Consider the following 18,985-nt stretch of genomic DNA (forward strand, 5'->3'; position numbering starts at 1 on the left):
TTCCATTCTGAGGCAGTGTCCTTTGGTCTTAGACTCTCTCACCATAGGAAATATCCACTCCATGTCCACTCTATCGAGGCCTTTTCAACATTTGATAGGTTTCAATGAGATCTTACCCCATTCTTCCAAATTCCAGTGAGTACAGGCTCAGAGTCATTCCACATTTGATAAGCCTTTCAATTCCAGAATCATTTTCGTGAACTTATTTCGGTCCCTCTCCAAAGTCAGCACATCCTTTCTTAGATAAGAGGCCCTAAACTGCTCACAATACTCCAAGTGAGGCCTCAGCAGTGCCTTATGAAGCCTCAACATTACATGCTTGCTTTAATATTCTAGTCCTCTTGAAATGAAAGCTAACACTGCATTTCATGAAGGCCAGGCAGTGAAGCAGTATCCAGCTGAGCGGGATGTTGCACAACAATGCGACCAGATGCTTCCTTTGCCAATTCATTAATTGTAAACTCTTTTCTAAGTACATGGATAGGAGAGGCATGGTCCAGGTGTGGTCAATGGGACTAGGCACAGTAACAGTCCTGCATGAATTAGATGGGCCATTTCAGTGTTATAGTGCTTAAACTCTATAACCAGGTCCAGGTAGAAGCTGAGCACCTGGATAACCATGTACTTTGGTTCCACATATAGCCTGATGCAGCCCCACACACAAAGATATTCATGTAGGCAACATTGGGTAACATTTTGTCTCCATTATCTGACAGTGGAGGGAACATTGGAACAGTCAGGCCAGTTACCAGAAAGGAATAGCCTTGCTCCTTATGTGATTGACTCTAACCCCCAATGTAAGCTCAGAATGACCATCGATACGAGCGGAAGATGGCAGCATTGTCCATGTACAAGGAAACTTGACCTGGTGCCTTTACTGCCTGGAAACATTGCCTCTCTTATGCTCTCATCGTTCCTGAAGGATTCAGCAGCGTTCTAAGCAACGAGCAAAAAAGAGAGGGGAGAGTAGACAGCTCTGGCTGACTAAAGACTTGTGACGGGAAAGCTATCCATCTTCCACTAATTGATTTGAAATGAGCAGTGTCGAACAGCTGGATCCAATATACCTCCCGAAAACCGATCTTGGAGGACACATGCGTAATATGCATGTACAATATCCTGTTGGAGGTTTTCCCTGATATTCATAGAGAACTACAGCACAGAAACAGGTCAACACACACGAATGCTGGAGGAACTCAGCAAGTCAGCTGGCATCTATGAAAATTAATAACAGTCGACGTTTCAGAGCGGCCCCCTCCTTCAGGACTGGAAAGTAAGGGGGAAGGTGCTAGAATGAAAAGATGGGGGTGAGGAGAAGTATGCCTAGCTAGAAGATGATCGGTAGCCATGTGGGTGGAAAGAAGGAATCTGATAGGAAAGGCGAGTGAATCACAGGAAAAAAGGAAGGAGGGTCATGAGGGGGAGGTGATAGGCAGGTAAAGCGAACAGGTAAGAGGCTAGAGTGGAGAATAGAAAAGGGGGGGAGAAAAAATTACTGGAAGATAAAATTGATACTCATGTCATCAGGTTAGAGGCTGCCTAGACGGAATATGAGGTGTTGCTCCTCCACCCTGAGAAATGCCTCCAGAAACAGGCCCTTAGGCCTACGTACTGTACTATTATTCTGCCTAGTCCAATTGACCTTGATCCAAGCTGGCTAGGCAGGAATCCACCATTTTGTCCCGCACATAAATGATTCTATCCCTGAGCAGTGAAAGGCTGTCAAGTACTTCTTGCCAGTTACAGAAAAAGTCTGTACAGCCCCAGTCATGACCCTTTCCACGTAGCATACAGTAACTTCAGGAGCCACACAGGCTGCAGGTAAAGTTGATCAGTTATAATTGACATCACTTCGCAAAGGGAAGTGGGCACTGACTTTGACCGTTGCCCCTTTTGAACAGCGAGAAGAATGGAGGGTGAGTAGGGTTGATGGGATATTCAATGATTTCACTGCACAAGGAGGTCCAATTAACTTAGATGAGCAACTTCTTACAACAGCACAGCTCCACACTGACCCTGCTAGAAGTTTCAGCTTTTGATAAAATCTTATTTCAGAAATCAGGCTGTACTGGATAGGGCATTTAGCGCATCAATGCCAATTTATAATGCAGCCCCCTCACTGGGTTCATGTGGAAACTTGGCCCTGCCAGTCCCGCTAAACAGCCATGGGACTCAGTGGTGAGAAGGCCACCTTTCATAAACAATAGACATCTAAGGTCAGTATGATTTGGGGTTCAACCAAACAGGAACATCATGATGCTCTGACTAAAGAAACCTTGATTTGAGCGAATGCTGCATAAATACTGCCTACACACAATTGTCGGTCAGCAAGAAAAAACAAATCGTACACTGCATAAAATTATAAAGAATAATTATAAGAATAATTATAAAAAAATATATATTTACAAATTTCAGCTTTATCAAAGTTAGTAGGAGAAAAAAATAAGAGGGGCCCATTACAATTAAAACTAGTCTAAATCATTGGAGCTCATGTTGAAGTTGCATAAGCCCAATGGTCTGCATGAAAGCAGACACCACATTCCAAACTTCGCTCGAAATCCATCTTGAACAAACTGGCTCTCTCTCGGGAGTATTGGCCCTTCCTCCTTGGAGCCATTCATCTGTACAAGGCACTTTGTGCAACAGGGATGCTCCTTCCCACAGCATCCTCAGCCAACTTCCTCTTTGTCCTCTCCGCAGCTCCCGCCAAAAAGACCACAAACTCCACCAGTGTCCACCACAAGTCTTTCTCCATCCAGCTTTCCCTAGAATCTTCTCTTGATTCCACCATCCTGGTTGGTTGACCCAGCAGGCCTAAGTTGAATGTCACAGCCCGTTATCTTTAGCCAAAAACCAAAACATGCTAAAAGCAAAATACACTGCCTTTACGGAACTGCTAAAATAAGAAACCTACAGCATAGCAGTAAAATTCTCAACCAAGGCATTATGATAATAAATGTCCTCCTCCTGCATAGCATCCATATTTCTCCATTTCTTTCCTATTCATGTGCTTTTCCAAAATCCACCAAACTGCTGCTTCCACTGCTAACCTCTAATAGCCAATTCCAGGAACCTAGACTCTGGGGGAAAAATTACCCTCACTAACCTTAAAAGCATGTCCTTTTATAGTTGAAATTTCTAACTTGGGGAATACCGTCACTATCTCTCAAATTCTAAGCAACCCCTTCTCCCCCGCCAGCCTACAACACTCTAGGGAGAACTATCTAAGTGTGCCCAACTTTTCATTACAGCTCATGCCCTTTAATTTAGACAGCTTGATGGCAAACCATTTCTGCACTCCCTCCACATCCTTCTTATATCAGTCAACCAGAAGTACATGCAATGCTCCAAGTGCACTCTAACTAAAATTTTGTGTAGGTACGATACGGAATGACTTCTTTACTCTTATACTCAGCATCCCTGCCAATGAAGGCAAGCTTGCCATATGCCTTCTTCACCAACCTATCCCTTTGTGCAGCCACTTCCAATGAACTATGGACCTGGACCCCAAGATCCCATATTTTGGTCCTTTCATTGGACCCCAAGATCCCATTAACAGCACACTTATGCTTTACATTTGACCACCAAAAGATCAGTGCCTCAGACTTGCTTGGATTTAGCCCCATATGCAACTTCTCTGACCCTATTCGTTTCATTTGAAAATAGGTGGTCCCACACAGTATCAGCATTTCTCTTCTAGTCCCCTTAACACAGGTAGTCTAACAGACCTAAGCACGAGTCTGGATTAAAAAAAACAATCTGCAGAATACCAATGACTGTAAACCCAGCAGCCAAGAACCAATTGTACAATACATCTGCTAATTATTAGCATTACACAACACACTTCTGCACAAATTTTGTGTTCTACATCAAGGCCAATGTCACATTCTGTTTGCTCATTAGGCCAAAAATGGGAAAGCACTTTCAGGAAAGTAGTACAATTGTGGCTGAATTCAAATGACAGAAGGTCCTGTCTGAGAAGTAGTATTCCTAATTGGGACAGAAGTTATAAATACAGTGAGCCATATAGGAGCTGGTTGTTCATGAAACTTTCGCAGTAGCTGTTTCCCACAATAGGCCAACCCCCAAATGTCAAGAGAGGGGTTTTTCAATGCAGTGGGGTGTTTCTGCCTCTGACCTCATTGTGGTTCCACTTCAGGCTGCAAATTAAGTCTGTTGAGGGAAATCAGGATTGAGGAAGGTAAAATGTGCCAATACATACCTGCATAAAGAATCACAAAAAAAAAGCCCAATGGGAATTTTGGTGAGAGCCTCAGCTATGCAATGCAGGGGATTTCAGTGTCATTAGCATTACCATATTCTGTTTGCTCTTCCTTTCATTCTTCTCAACATTATTTTCCTGCTCTATCCCTAAACCCCTTGAATTTCTCTAATATCCAGAAATCTATCTGTTTTGAATGAAATCAATGGTTGATCACTTACATTCACTAGTTACGTGACAGACATGTCTTTTAGATGTGGGAGGAAACTGCAGCAGTCACAGGGAAAAATGACAAACTCCACACTGATAGCTCCTGAAGACATGTTTGAATGTGGTCATTGGAGTTCTATGGCTTCAGCCTTATTGAGTCATGCGAAGCTCGTAATTAGATTCCCTACATAACAACTAGTAACATAATATCTACCGATTATCTAGTAACATGAGGAAATGAATTGTAGCAGCAGAGATGTGGTTTTTGAGGAGGATGCCAATAATATCATGGACGAAACGAATATCTAACCAGGATGTCACGGACAGAGCAAACACAAAAAGAGAAATAATGTATGAAATCATGAAAAGACAACGTAACTTCATTGGACATGTGATTAGGAAAGAGGAGTCAGAATGCACAGTAATTATGGGAAAGATTGAAGGGAAGAAAGCAAGAGGAAGACAAAGGCAAATGATGATGGAGACAGCAGCTGGAGAACTGGAAATGAATACCAATGAACTGATCCACTTGACCTGAAACAGGAGTGTGTGGGCCATGGCAGTAAAGCTCAAACTGGGCACGGCACCTGATGATGATGATGATGTTGATGATGATGACGATGACAAAATAACTGCAACTGTATTCAAAAATACTCTTGACTCACTGAACAGAAAGATGCTGGAATGATCACAATGTTTAAGTTGGGTAATAGTATACAGCAAAAAGACAAACAGGTATGTGCAATCCAACTGTGACAGTGTGATTCAGTACCTGCATGTCTCAAAATTGTCTATAGATGCTGATTGATCTGCGGAGTTCATGCACCATTTTGTGTGTTAGAATATGAAGGGCTTTGCTAAACATCAGCTTGACCATGTCTGGAGAGCTGTGATGATATTTCGAGACAGCGACATTCAAAAAATTCTTTCTGGTTCTCCTAAATGTTAACATTATGAATAGGGATTTCATATGTAATACCCTGGTTTAAGGCTATGCTTATGCTGTTGGGTATTTTATTTTCAGCAGATTTTCTCAAAATGCAGTAAGTGTTCCGTTAATTACTTTATATAATCAAATATTTCAATTTTACTGTTTAAAATAAAACTTCAGTTGATTGATGAGTTAGGCTTGCTGAATTAGCCAATTGGATTTGTCTTGGGAACTTTCTAGAGAGAGCGTGGAAATGGAAGTGGGACGGCCATTTTCTACAGACAGCGCAGGATAGAAGGAGGAGAATGAAAATGGACAACGTACATCCGAGAAGAACATTGTGAAATGCTCACAGAACCCATTTGGAAGGACAGATACCACTGTCAGAAAATCCTCATACAGACAATGGTCTCATGGAAAATGTGCAGGTAAACTTTTAGTTAGCTAGTTAGTACTTGAATTGCAGAAAGTTCAACGGCATTTCCTTGGATGTGGCGTGGATAAAATGGTTTACAGGCAAAACCATTTCAGTACCATGAGCACACAAAGTGATGGAAACTGGATTGATTATGCAACAATGAGAACCAAGACATGTATACATTGTAGACTAATATGTATGTAATGGGTCATTTTCTTTATTTTGTTCATTAGAGTTTTAAAATATTTTGTCCGTACAATTTCAACCTAAGTTTCTACTGGTGTCAGTTAAATTGTTTTCTAGTGAATGGTAAATTTGCATGGGTGTGTCAGTATTCATATATGAAATAGTCCTACTCTCCCTTAAAAGGACATTCAAACTTTTATGTTTGCACTTACCCAAATCATATTTATGCTAGACCTGTTTATTTATGTAATGGAAATGGCCCTTTCATTGTTATTCCCATGCATTGTCAAGTTATGTTGCTGTTAGCTTTTATTCACAGTAATAGCCAATACAGTATGAGCTTACAGTAAGAGGGCTACACATGGATCAGCCATGATAAAATGGCGGAGCAGACATAATGGGCCAAATGGCCTAATTCTGCTCCCGTGTCTCATGGTCTTAAAAATTAATTTCATAATCACTGCTGCACAGAAGATTAATGCATGTGCGTGGGGAAAATCCACAGTTAAGGAAAACAAAAAAAGCAACTTAGGTCAGTGGTGCCCAAACACTGGACCGCACGGAAACGATATGATTTGGCGACATGAAACGATACGAGTCAGCTGCAACTTTCCTCATTCCCTGTCATGCACTGTTGATCTTGAACACCCCCCCCCCCCCCCCCCCACCCGGGCCGGTCCACAAAAATATCGTCAATATTAAACCAGTCCGCGGTGCGCAAAATGTTGGGGAACCCTGACTTAGGTTAATGATTGATTGAGGCTGTTAAGATTTTAAAACAGAAGCTTTTTCTGCTGCTTAGAGATGTGACCTAAGATTAGAGAGAAATCATGTTTGTGCAAGAGACGATACAAAAAGTAAAACTGCCCTCCATAAAATAGTGACCGAGGTTAGATCAATTGCAGAGTGCTGAGATTGGTAGACTAAAGGTACTAAGGAAAATGACAAACACAAGAAAATCTGCAGATGCTGGAGATCCAAGGCAACACACACAACACCGTAGAGGAACTCAGCAGCCAGGCAGCATCTACGGAAAAGAGTAATCAGTTGATGTTTTGGGCCAAGACCCTTCATCAGGACTGGAAATGAAAGGGGAAGAGAGGGGAGGAAGAATTGCAAGGTGGTAGGTGATAAGTGAAATTGGGAGAGGGAGAGGATGTGAAATAAAGAGCTCGGATGTTGATGGGTGAAAGAGATAAAGGGCTGGAGAAGTGGGGTATCTGATAGGAGAAGACAGAAGACCATAATAGAAAGAGGAAGGGAAGAAGTACCAGAAGGAGGTGATGGGCAGGTAAGACGGTGTGAGGGAAACAAGAATGGGGGATGGTGAAGAAGGGGACGGGAGGCAATTACTGGAAGTTTGAGAAATTGATGATCATGCCATCAGGTTGGAGACTACCCATATGGAATATAAAGTGCTGCTCCTCCAACCTGAGTGTGGCCTCATCATGGAGGACATGGACTGACACATCAGAATAGGAATGGGAGGCCGAGTTGGCTGGCCATTGTAGTCATCAGGGACTCCAGATGTCTCTCTGCCTTTCCACATCCCGCAAGAGCATTCCACTATCCGGCCTGGTATCTCTACTGTCCTATCTGAACAGATATAAACGGAATTTTAAAAAACAGATCACTGAGAGCTTTCCTTTTCTTTTGCTTTCTCTCAATGAAGCCTCTCTTTGCTGAAACCTCGAAGAGCTAAAACCTCAAGATCACCACTCTGACTGTGTCCAGACAATAGCTGCTATGCTTAGCCCTGCCTTCCTTTAATTTGCTCTTCTTAATCAATCACAAACTCAGATTGCTCACGGATCAATGCTCTATTATGCTGCCGCAACCTGCTTGCTGCTGCCTTTTTCAACTCAGACAGTAGACCTGCTTGAAATCCCCTCCTCTCAATCTTCCGATGTCCGGATTGATCACTGGTTAATGCTGTTGTTCTCAGTTATCTCAGATGTTGTGGAATGAAAAGACTCATCTTGAGAGCATACATTGCAGAGACAGAGGAAATGAAAAAAGGGAATGGCATTTTTACAAATGACAGGGGAGGAAGTGGTATAGTCAAGATAGCTGCGGCAGTCAGTGGGTTTATAAAGAATACCAGTATATAGACTGTCTCCAGAGATGGAAGCAGAGATCGAGAAAGGTGACAGAGGTGTCAGAAGTGGACCATAAATTTGAGAACGGGTGTAAGTTGGTGAAATTGTTAAGCTCAGCTTGAGTGCAGAAAGCAGCACCAATGCAGTGCATAAGACATAGGTGCAGAATTGGGCCATCTGGCCCATCCAGTCTGCTCTGCCGTTCAATCAGGGCTGATCCTTTTTCCTTCTCCTCCTCAACCCCATACATGCATGTGACGACAAATTCACCACCCTTTGTCTAAAGAAATTGCTCCACATCTTTGTCTTGAAAGGGAGCCCCTCTATCCTGAGACTGTGCCCTCTTGTCCTAGACTCTCTCACCATCCTTTCCACATCTACTCTGTCCAGGCTTTTCAACATTCAAAAGGTTTCAATGAGATTCCCCGTCTGAGATCCAACATTCACTGCATCCCCTTTATCTATCCTACTTCTCAAAGAATTCCAACAAGTTAGTTAGGCAGGATTTTCCCTGAAGAAAATCATGCTGACTTTGCACTACCTTGTCCTGTGTCACCTCATTCTTAACAACTGACTCTAACATCTTCCCAACCACTGAAGTCAGGCTAGCTGGTCTACAACTTCCTTTCTGCTGCCTTCCTCCTTTCTCAAAGAGTAGAGTGATATTTGCAATTTTCCAGTCCTCTGGCACCATGCTAGAGTCCAATGATGTTTGAAAGATCATTTCTAATGCACCACAATCTCTAGTGCTACATCTTTCAGAACCTTAGGGTGCGGATCGTCTGGTCCGGGTGACTTATGTACCTTTAGATCTTTCAACTTTTTGAGCACCTTCTCTCGTAATAGTATCTGCACCTACTTCTCTTCCTTCACACACTACACCATCAGGCGTATTGCTAGTGTCTTCCACAGTGAAGACTGATGCAAAACACTTATTAGTTCATCAGACATATCCTTGTCCCTGTTATTATTTCTCCTGCCTCATTTTCTGGCAGTCCTATATCCACTCTCATTTCTCTTTTATTTATAACATACTTGAAAAAGCTTTTACTATCCACTTTGATATTATTTGCTAGCTTGCTTCCATATTTCATCTTTTCCATTCTAATTTTTTTTAGTTACTCTCTGTACGTTTTTAAAAACTTCCCAATCTTCCATCTTCCCACTAATTTTTGCTTTGTTGTATGCCCTTTCTTGTGCTTTTACAATAGCTTTGACTTCCCTTGTCAGTCATGGTTGTACTATTTAACCACTTGAGTATTTCTTCATTTTTGGAATACATGTCCAACGCCTTCCTCATTTTTCCCAGAAATGCACGCCATTGCTGCTCTGCTATCATCCCTGCCAGCAGCTCCTTCCAATTTACTTTGGCTAACTCCTCATACCACTGTAATTTCCCTTACTCCAATGAAATACTGCTACATCTGCCTTTACTTTCTCCTTATCAAATTTCAAGTTGAACTTAATTATATTATGATCACTGGTTCCTAAGGGTTCTTTTGCCTGAAGCTCCCTAATCGCCTTCAATTCATTACCCAACACCCAATCCAGTATAGCTGATCCCTTAGTAGGCTCAAGGGCAAACTGCTCTAAAAAGCCATCTCTTAGGCATTCAACACTCACTCTCTTGAAATCCATTCCCAACCTGACTTTCTCAATCAATCTGCATGTTAAATCTCCCATGACAGTCACCAGTGTAGCGTAGGAATAGTTGGGGAGTGATGCTGGTGTAGGCTTGGGGCATGAACTGTTCCACGTAGCTGACAAAAAGGCAGGCATGCGAGTGCCCATGGCTACAACTTGGGTTTGAAGGGAGGAGCCGAAGGAGAAATTGCTGACAATCAAGACTCCTCTTGAAAGCTGACACTATTGTACATTGGCCCAGAGTGCCCACTTTTGCTTTGAGTTCTCTGAAGTTATTTTTGTTCGTCCTGTGGATATTCATTGCCATCCCACTGTATCCTATCAGTGGTAGTCTCCGTGCTGTATTGTTCTATGGTATGGGATTTGAGATACCTTTCAAAAATTCGGATTTGATGTGACCAAGTTTTCATCTCCCGAAGCACCTGTGCCTAAGTGCAGTGAAGAGCATAGTGGTGGTCTGGTGAAAGTCCTCAGCCCTGGTGCAAATGCAGTAAAACTGGGTCAGCTATCCCTGACATTGCCTCCAAGAGTGTGTTTGGGATGGTGGCTACTTGCATGCAGGAAGGGGTGGGTGGCTGTGGTTCTGAAAGATACTTTGGTGGCAAGTTTCTGGCTGCCATTTTCCCATGCTAGTTTAAATAACTTAGTGTAGGAAATCAATTTTAGACCATAAGACATTGGAGCAGTTAAGCCACCTGGCCTATCAAGTCTGCTCCGCTATTCAATAATGGCTGATCCTTTTTTTCATCCTCCAGCCTTCTCCCTGTAACCCTTGATGCCATGTCCCGTCAACAACATATCAAGCTGTGCCTTAAGTACACCTAACGACCTCGCCGCCACAGCTGCATGTGGTCAAAAATAATCATGAGTACCACTTTCCTATAGAATTTAGCCGTGTTCCTCCCAATCTGTTCCTTATGGGGTTTTGCAGTCAGTACAATAGTGAGGCCCCTCTTCAGATCTTTCTTCCTGGGTTTCTGTGGGAATAACTGCACGGGAGGTTTACAATGATTTCTCCCAGTAGTAGACCCTGCCTCTATCGGCTTTGTCGCCACCCCAGTTTAAATACTGCTACTGCGTCCAGCTATTGACTACGGTTAGGGCCGTGTTCCCCATCCAATGGATCTGGTCTGTATCTACTCTAAACTGCCTGGCAGGGATTGCTGGGATATAATTCTTAGTTTGAATGAAATCATTTAGTTGCCTCAGAATTGGTTGTTCTGTCTCTGACAGTGCATGGCTGAAATTTAATTCTGGCATGGGGAAATTTAATGCTTGCCATTTTTAAGAGTTTCTGAAGCTGTTTAATCTCAGTCTTCGGTCTGTGTGATCTGTTGTTTATTCCAAAGGAGAGAATACCATTTTTAGTTTCTGGTTTTGGCTCTAGCTTTTCCAGGATAGTAGTGGCATGAATGAATTTGGCTCCAGTTGAAGATGATTAGGGTATTTTATAATCCTGGAAATATTAACATCCCCTGTAATTAATATAGGTTTAAGGGGCCTTAATACCCATATTATATTTTTCTGTTGAGAGTTAGGTTGCCTTGTTATTTAACCATCCTCCTGTCTATTGTTACTAAAGCCTGTTCTTGTCTGTCCCTTGTCCTGCAACTCAGCATGTCGGAGTTCAATTCCAGCAGCCTCTTGAAGTTTGTATGTCCTTCCTTTGGAAACATAGAAAACCTAGAGCACAATACAGGCCCTTCAGCCCACAAAGTTGTGCTGAACATATCCCTACCTTGGAAATTACCTAGGGTTACCCAGAGCCCTCTATTTTTCTAAGCTCCATGTACCTATCCAGGAGTCTCTTAAAAGACCCTATCGTATCCACCTCCACCACCATTGCCAGCAGCTCATTTCACGCACTCACCACTCTCTGCATAAAAAACTTACCCCTGTACCTACTCCCAAGCACCTTAAACCTGTGCCCTCTTGTGGCAACCATTTCAGCCCTGGGAACAAGCCGCTGACTACCCACATGATCAATGCCTCTCATCATCTTATACACCTCTATTAGGTCACCTTTCATCCTCTGTCACTCCAAGAAAAGGATGAGTTCACTCAACCTGTTTTCATAAGGCATGCTCCCCAACCCAGGCAACATCCTTGTAAATCTCCTCTGTACCCTTTCTATGGTTTCCACATCCTTCCTGTAGTGAGGCAACCAGAACTGAGCACAGTACTCCAAGTGGGGTATATAGCTACAACATTACCACTCAGCTCCTAAATTCAATTCCACAATTGATGAAGACCAATATACCATATGCCTTCTTAACCAGTCAACCTGCACAGCTGCTTTGAGCGTCCTAAGGACTCTGACCCCAAGATCCCTCTGATCCACGCTGCCAAGAGTCTTACCATTAATACTATATTCTGCCATCATATTTGACCCACCAAAGTGAACCACTTCACACTTATCTGGGTTGAACTCCATCTGCCACTTCTCAGCCCAGTTTTGCATCCAATCAATGTCCCGCTGTAACCTCTGACAGCCCTCCACACTATCTACAACACCCCCAACCTTTGTGTCATCAGCAAACTTACTAACCCATCCCTCTACTTCCTCATCCAGGTCAATTATAAAAATTGCAGAGAGTAGGAGTCCCAGAACAGATCCGACGCACACCATTGCTCACCGGCATCCATGCAGAACACGACCCGTCTACAACCAAGACAATTCTGGATCCACAAAGCAATGTCCCCTTGGATCCCCTGCCTCCTTACTTTCTCAATAAGCCTTTCATGGGGTACCTTACCAAATGCCTTGCTGAAAGCCATATACACTACATCTACTCCTCTTCCTTCATCAACGTGTTTAGTCACATCCTCAAAAAATTCAATCAGGCTCGTAAGGCACAACCTGCCCTTGACAAAGCTATGCTGACTATTCCTAATCATACCTCTCCAAATGTTCATAAATCCTGCCTCTCATGATCTTCTCCATCAACTTACCAACCACTGAAGTAAGACTCATTGGTCTATAATTTCCTGGGCTATCTCTACTCCCTTTCTTGAATAAGGGAACAACATCCACAACCCTCCAATCCTCCAGAACCTCTCCTGTCCCCATTGATGATGCAAAGAGCATCGCCAGAGGCTCAGAAATCTCCTCCCTCGCCTCCCACAGTAGACTGGGGTACATCTCATCCGGTCCCGGCAACTGATCCAACTTGATGCTTTCCAAAAGCTCCAGCACATCGTCGTCACTGCAATGACCAAGATCCTTTTCCACAATGAATACTGAAGTAAAGTATTAAGTACCTCTGCTATTTCCTCCGGTTCCATTCACACTTTCCCACTGTCACACTTCATAGGTCCTATTCTTTCATGTCTTATCCTCTTGCTCTTCACATACTTGTGGAATGCCTTGGGGTTTTCCTTAATCCCACCCACCAAGGCCTTCGCATGGCCCCTTCTGGTTCTCCTAATTTCCTTCTTAAGCTCCTTTGAGCGTATAGGTTTTCTCCAGGTTATTGGGTTAAAGACACTAAATTGTCCTGTGACAGGGTTCAATAGGTGAGATGCCCTGTGGTGCGCCTCACTGGGCGGGAAGTGTTTGTTCTGCACTGCATCTCTAAATAAGCTCCTTTGGTCCAATCTAACCATACAACTGAAATCCCTCATTCCATCTACAGAATTTATCTGTTAATATTATGTTAACATTTTATATACTGTATGTGATATATCTAGCGTTTTGCACCTCGGTTTCTGTGGAACTGTGTTTCATTTAGCTGTATACATGTGTAAGGATGAATGACAACAAACTTGAACTGCAAACTGTCAAAGACCACTGGAATGTTTTTGCTTGCAGCTCATCATCCATTCACCATATGTCATGCATTTTTAGACCTCTTCATTTGAAGTCCTTCTTAGTCTGCAAGTGAGACAGCGAAATAAATGAACGAGCAAATGGATCCACTAACACACACTACGTGTAAAGGAAACTGAAGGAAATTTTCAATACAAACACTGCAACACTTATTTATTAAGCACCATTAATACAGTAAGACATCAACGAACCACTTAGCATTATTAACAAAATATGTCTCTGCCATTAGGACATAAATGGGGAAAAATCAAAAGCTTAAAGGGAAATGGAAGTGGGTTGGTATACAGTGGAAAATTTCTGATTTAATGGAGCTTCAAATTGGGTAACAATAAAAGGGGAAGTACGTATCGCATAGCCAAAAGGGACTAATTAAAAATGTATGAAAGGAAATGGTATTTGAAAGTAATCCCCTTTGAACACCTGTCTGCAGAGATTCTTTTTGCAGATTTAAAAGTGACAAGGGAATTGGATATTTCCCCGAAAAGGTTAAGTGTCAGGAGAAAGATCAGTGGCGAGGGATGAATGGACAAGTTAATCACGTAGAGAGCGATCTCTCTGGAAAGCAGAAAGTGGGGGGGGGGGCAGAAGAGGGAAAGATGTGCTTGCACCTTGCAAGCAGAACAAGTGCTACACCTGCCCCTACACCTCCTCCCTCACTATCATCCAGGATGTTGAGCAGTCCTTCCAGCTGAGGCGACACTTCAAATGCGAGTCCGTTGGGGGTCATTTATTGTGTTCGGTGCTCCCAGTGTGGCCTCCTGTACATGGGCCAGACCCAACAAATTGGGAGACCCCTGCGCCAAGCATCTACTCTCCGTCCATCCGAACAAGCCAGATCTCCCAATGGCCACCCATTTTAATTTTACTTCCCTCTCACTCTGATATGTCCATCCATGGCCTCCTCCACTGTCGTGATGAGGCTACACTGAGGTTGGAGAAACGACACCTTACATTCCACTTGGGTAGCCTCCAAGCTGATGACATGAACGTAGATTTCTCAAACTCCCAGTAATGCCCCAACCCCCTACTTTGCCATTTCCCATCCCCTTTCCCCTCTCTCACCCACTCATCACCTCCCTCTGGTGCTCCTCCCCCAATTTTCTTTCTTCCATGGCCTTCTGTCTCTTTCACCAATCATCTTCTAGTTCTTTACTTCATCCCTCTCCCTCCATGTTTCACTTATCACCTGGTGGTTTTCTCTCCTCTCCCTCCACCTTTTAAATCTACTCAACTTTTTTCCCTTTAATTCCGCGGAAAGGTTTCAGCCCGAAACGTCAACTGTACTTTTTCCATAGATGCTACCTGGCCTACTGAGTTCCTCAGCATTTTGTGTGTGTTGTGCCGATTTCAAGCATCTGCAGATTTTCTCGTTTGTTAATGGTATCACTCACTTCAAAGAGCATTTGCACACAATGAAAGGCAGGGAGATATAAGCATATCTTATTTATTTTTAAGATTTTACAGAATATGACATTGACTGGAAAACACAGTTGGGTGGGGTGGGGGAGGGGGTTAACATACAGTATGAAATACAACAGAAGTTTTACACAATGTCCGGTATAGTTTGAAACAGCAATCAGATGCAATCAAAGTCCATACCATCGTCTGTAAAGTTCACATTTTGCCTAGGTTTAGGCCATTCATTCAGTATCCTGTAATGAATTACTCTCCTCTAGATGTTCTAAGATCTTTCCACCATCCATAAAACACCAATCAGCAGCATGGTGGAACTTTCCATTGGGACGGGTTTTATGCATTTCCATGAATACCTATAAACCCGAGAGAAAACAAAATTGTTTGCATGTCTGGCAGCACATCCACTCTCTTTATGCATTTAATGTCTACAATGTGCCGCATGCACAAAATGGCTATCCATCCCATAGGATGATGATGGTTCCTTTCAGTCAGTTAGTGGGCTTTGATATGTGCGTACCCCACTCCTCAGAAAGGAACAGTGTGTGCGTGAATGGATTTTAGGTGAGTAGGGGGTTGTACAGGTCCAGACCCACCCTCTCAACATCCCCTCCTGGATCCAGCGGCATGATGGGGTCCAAGACAGCTAGGGAAAGTTCTGTTGCAGTGACTTTCCGTGCTTCATGGCACGTGTTTACTAGATGGCTGTCGACCTTATGAGAGGGTTCATCCACCCTTTGACAGGTTTGGTTTTTCATCCTGCAGGATGTCTCGCCACCCTTCTCACCAGGCAAGCCTGGTGGGGGAGCCAGTTTAGTCCCAACCACCCGACCATGCGACAGGTCGTACTGGGTTACATGGTACCAGTAGCACTCAGAAGAGTGACCTGGCTGTACAAAATGTACTGCAGCACCCTCCAAACTTGAGAATTCCACCCCAAGAACAAAGCAGCAGGTATATGAAAACACCAACTGTGTTCTCAGACCAAACTTGACCTAGATTCACATCACCAAACCTTCACCTTCATTACCATTAAAGCAAAATATTCAAGCATGAAGAAATACCCTTAACAAAAGGATTACAGTGGTTCATATTGTACCACCATCATTCCTCTGACTCTCAACACAGGAGCCCTTCAGGGCTGCCCTAAGTCCCCTCCTTTACTCCCTATCCACCCATGACTGTGTCGCTACCCACAGCTCTAAGCTGCAATTAAATTTGCCAATGACACTACATTGATTGGCCTAAAGTCAAACAATAACGAGGTGGCCTACGGGGAAGAAGTCATCTCTCTGACACTGTGGTGTCAAGAAAACAACCTCTCCCTCAATATCTCAAATACAAAGGAGCTGGTTGTGGATTACAAGAGGAATGGAGATGAGCTAACCCCTATTGACATCAATGGATCTGGGGTTGAGAGGGTAAACAGCTGTAAATTCCTCGGAATCCACATCACTGAGGACCTGACGTGGTCTGTACTCACTAGCTGTCTGGTGAAAAAGGCATAACAGCGCCTTTCGCCTCAGACGGTTGAGGAAGTTTGGCATGGGCCCCAAATCCTAAGAACTTTCTACAGGGGCACAGTTGAGAGCATCTTGACTGGTTGCATTACTGCCTGGTATGGGAACTGTACCTCCCTTAATCGCAGGACTCTGCAGAGAGTGGTGCGGACAGCCTAGCGCATCTGTAGTTGTGAACTTCCCATGATTCAGGACATTTACAAAGGTGGGTGTGAAGGGCCCCGAGTGATCATTGGGGACCTGAGTCACCCCAACCGCAATCTATTCAAGCTGCTACCATCAGGGAAACAGTACCACAGCATAAAAGCCAGGACCAAACAGGCTCCATGACAGCATCTTCCACCAGGCCAACAGACTGATTAACTCATGCTGATTTGAGTGTATTTCTATGCTACATTAACTGTTCTATTTAAAATTATTACAAATTACTATGATTGCACACTGGACATTTAGACCGATGTAAAGAAGAGTTTTACTCCTCATGTATGTGAAGGATATATGACATAAACTCAATTCACGAACAATTAAGGTTAGACCATGTATACCGGTCTTACTGGCAATGTCCATTTGCCAAAAAAAAAATCCAGGACGTACCCTCTTCTCATTACTATCATCGGAGAGGAGGTACGGGAGCCTGAAGACCCACAAGCAACAAGTCCAAAATTGCTTCTTCCCCTCTGCCATCATTTTTCTGAACAGTCCACAAACACTGGTTATTTCCTTTTTGCACTATTTATTCAGTAATGCACAGAAAATTTTCATGTCTTTGCATTCTACTGCGGCCACAAAACAACAAACTTCACTTCATCCAAGTTAAGAGATACCAGAAAGAATCAGAAGTGATATTTTTGTTGAAGTGAGTCATTCTTTAAATCAGTGAGTGAGATAAGCATCATCACAAGTGGGAGCCATTTAAAAAGAACAAGTCTCATCGAGAGTGAGTTTTATTTGAGCCAATAAAAAAGGGGGGTATTAGCAGAGTAGCCATTGTTGGAGTGGACCATTGTTCGAGTGCTCAGGCCTTGGCTCAAAAGGAGTTGGTGAGAATAGGCGTAAACTAGAAATTAAGCTTGAGAAGTTAAGGTATAACAAGTGTAGGCAAGATGGTAATTAAGCAATGGAATACTCCTCATGTAATATGTGGGATTGCAGGGTACCCAATAATCTCGCTGATGACTACATCTGCAGGAAGTGCACTTAACTTCAACTCCTGACAAATTCAAGGAACTGGAGCTGAATGTATTCACGATCATCCAGAGTGCAAGCTTCGGATAGTAAATATGTGACCACCAAGTCAGGCAGGGAAGCAGTCGGTACAATTCCCCCGTGGCCATTCCCCTCATCTGTGGATACTGGTGAGGGGTGGGGTGGGGGGGAGGGAAACGACCTACTAGGGCACAGCAGTAGCAGCCAGGCCAGTGGCACTGTGGCTAGCTCTAAAGCTCAGCAGGGAAGGGCAAAGGCAGGTAAGCAACAGTGACCAGAGACTCGATAGGGGGATGGATAGAATATTCTGTGGCCGCAAAGAGACGAAAGGATTGTATGTTGCTCCCTGGTGCTCAGGTCCAGAATGTCTCAAGAGTGCCTGCAATGATCCTCAAGGAGGGTGAGCAGCCAGAGGTTATGGTGCACATTGGTACCAATGACATAGGTAGAACAGGTGGTGGTGTTAGGAAGTGAATATAGGGAGCTAGTAAAAAGGCTAAAGAATAGGACTTATAAGGTAGTAACCCATAGATTACTCCTCGTGCCATGTGCTAGTCATGGTAGGAACTGATCTAGGGAGCAGAGTTTCAGGTTCTAGGATAATTGGAACCTTCTGTGGGACAGAGGTGACTTGTAACAGAGGGATGGGTTGTACCTAAATTAGAGGGGAGCCGATATCTGGGAGATTTGCTTGCGCTACTCGGGATGGTTTAAACTAATTTGACAAAGGGAGGTGGGAACCAGAACACCAGGCCAGAAAATGGAGGGATGGACAGGAAGGTAGATGTGTGGTCCAGCCTGTTTTTACTGGCACTAAGTAATGGATACAATAAGAGAGGGAGGGATTGAAGCGTGTGTATTTTAATGCTATGACTACTATGGGTAAAGGTGATGAACTTAGTTCCATATACCAATCCATTCTCTATGATGTTGTGGCCACCAGAGATTTGGATAAGAGAGGGAAAGGAACTGAAGCTTAAAGGTTATGATGTTTTAGAAAAGATAGACAGACGTAAAAGAGGTGGGGGGTTGCACTACTAATCAGGGACGACATCACAGCTGCACTCAGAGGGGACATAATGGAGAGCTCACCACTGAGTCTGTACGGGTACAACTTAGAAATAGGAAGGGTACAATCACTCTGATGGGACTGTACTACAGGGCCCACAAACATCACCAACACATTGAGAAAGAGATATGTGAAGTGTAAAAACAATAGGGGTGGTGTTATGGGAGACTTATATTCTGACTATAAGAGGTTAAGATGGCACAGAATTTTTTTAGGCAATCCAAGAGGGCTTCATAAA

At 43.5% G+C, this 18,985-nt stretch overlaps 1 protein-coding gene across 2 annotated transcripts in view; it reads right to left on the reverse strand.

Annotated features, from left to right (window-relative positions):
• LOC140198157 (RNA-binding protein 4B-like) overlaps positions 1-18,985 on the reverse strand; it is an 82,762-nt gene that overhangs the window by 11,709 nt on the left and 52,068 nt on the right. The window contains exon 5 of one of the 2 annotated variants that reach the window (XR_011886113.1): positions 14,977-15,308. The exons of the other annotated variant lie outside the window; for it this stretch is intronic. The gene's annotated coding sequence lies outside the window, so the exon portion shown is untranslated. Of the gene's footprint in view, positions 1-14,976; positions 15,309-18,985 lie in introns of those variants that run through there. 2 annotated transcript variants of the gene reach the window in all.

Source organism: Mobula birostris, chromosome 5 (genome assembly GCF_030028105.1).
Source record: "Mobula birostris isolate sMobBir1 chromosome 5, sMobBir1.hap1, whole genome shotgun sequence".
NCBI classification, from domain to species: domain Eukaryota; kingdom Metazoa; phylum Chordata; class Chondrichthyes; order Myliobatiformes; family Myliobatidae; genus Mobula; species Mobula birostris.